We start from the raw sequence: 2,045 nt of genomic DNA, 5'->3' as shown, positions 1-2,045 counted from the left end.
CCTGCTCACGCTCCAGGGTCCTCCCTTCCCCAGGGGACCCTGCTCTCCTCCCAGGAACTCCCAGTTTCCCTGAACCCCCCTTGCCTCAGTGACCCACGGCCAGTCTCCATCTAGCCCCTGCCTCGGGCAAACTGCAGCCTGTCATGGCAACTCAGCACTGGCCAAGGGGTGTGGACCTGCTGCCCCTGCCTACCAGGGCAGCCCTCGCAGCCCCAGTAGCTTCAGGTCTTGCAGCCTGGGGGCTTGCTTGGCCAGAGCCTCCCCAGCCTGGCCTGCCTTCCCCAGTCCTGCTCTGCTGCCTCCAACCCTCCTGCTTCCCAGGCAGCCAGGCCCCTCCTGCTCTCTGTCCAGAGCAGCAGTCAGCTCCCTGTCTCCCTCCAGGAGCCCTTCTTTCTACAGCCCCCAGCTGGGCCCAGGTTAGCAGACCTGCCTCAGCAGGGGCTTTGCTCTCAGCCCTTGCTCTGGGCTGGGGTTTTGCCCTTAAAGGGCCAGTGCAGGGCCAACGCCCTGTCACAGAGCTCTGGGCACGAAGAATTCTTGAGCCCCTCACTTCCCTATTGCTACGTGGCCCAGGCAGGCCAGAAGCCCGAGTCTGGCTGTGGTAAGAGCTGCCCAGGGAGCCTGGGTCACTGTGGAGAGCCCTGGCCCGCCATCTGGCCTGTCTGGTGCACCCCGGGGGGGGGAGGGAAACAAGCTGGGGGCTGCTCTCAGGTCCCCTAGCCCTCGACTCCTCACAGCGGCATGGCTCCTTGAGAGACTCTTACCACGGCTCAGCTCTGGCTTCGGCCTGGCCAAGCCATGAGGAGTCGGGGGGCTGCCCCCCCATATTTCTATTCAGGTCCCAGTGTTTCTGCGAGGCCCCCAAATTGGTTGGGGCCTGTGGGCACCAATCTGCCCCTGCCAGGGTCCTGTTCTGAGCTAGTTCCAAGCAGACCACTTACGATAAGAGTATCCCCATGCAGGCTTGCACCATAGCAACCAGGGGGTGAATGAAAAACAATTCAGCCATTTCTGTGGTAATTTATGGGGACCTCTGGAAACCAGCCCTACAGCTCCAATGGAGGGGGGTCTCTCCCCCAGTTTCACACGGATCGAGAGACACATTTTCTCCTGGCGGTGGCGGAAGCACTGCTCAGCACCATGGGTACAAATAACCGTGTCTGAGGGTAGCCATAGCTTTGCCTTTTCCGTAGTGGAGTCAATAGCCTCACACCGAGTGAGCACAAGCACTGAAGTAATTGGCAAAGCCAGTAAGAGGTCCCTGCAAGCCTAACAGTACAATTATACCCTGCAGCAATACATACGCTCAGCTGCGCACCAGTGTGAAGCCAAAGGCAGGGCCTAAAGGGGCAGTGTTTGTGCGCTGACTCTATGGGGTACTTACACACCATTGGAACCTGCCCCACGAGGACTCTGAACTTGGCTGCCTTTTTGCCCAGCAATGCGTTGTTGCTCTACAGGAGGGCTGGGGAACCTTTTTGGGGAGTGGGGGGCCACTGACCTGCAGAAAAATCAGTCTGGGACCACTCACAAGTGAAAACCTTCACTGATGGGGCCCCTACCTGAGAAAGACACTCCTCACATTCCCCTCCCACATCAGAGCTTCGGTGGGCCCAGTCTAGTAGATTTTGTGCACTCCAGCCCTGTAGTAGGACAGTGGGGGGGTCTGGAGCCCAGCCACAGTGTGTTAATAGCTCTGCCGAGATCTACACAGCTCAGCTGTGCCACAGCACTCCCTAGTCAGCAATTTGTACTTTAACTAGACTCCAAACAGATGGCTGGTTAATGGCACAGAGTCCTCACTAGTGCTGTGTGAACAACCAATTTTTGATTCCCTGACGGTCCCCCGAAAAGAAGAATTAATTTAGGATTGAACGAAACGTTTTGTTCCCTCTGAAACAAAAGGTCACTTGGGGTTTCAATTTTTGAGCTTTTTAAAAACGTTGTTCTGGGTTTTTAAAAATGAAATGGAAGGTCGTTTCCAAATGACAAGCCATGTCACAGTGAAAAATCGAAATATTTTGGTGCGAAAATGTCACAGTGAA

This window comes from Pelodiscus sinensis, chromosome 13, assembly GCF_052426305.1.
Source record: "Pelodiscus sinensis isolate ZL-2025 chromosome 13, ASM5242630v1, whole genome shotgun sequence".
NCBI classification, from domain to species: Eukaryota; Metazoa; Chordata; order Testudines; family Trionychidae; genus Pelodiscus; species Pelodiscus sinensis.
This window is presented reverse-complemented; position numbering follows the sequence as displayed.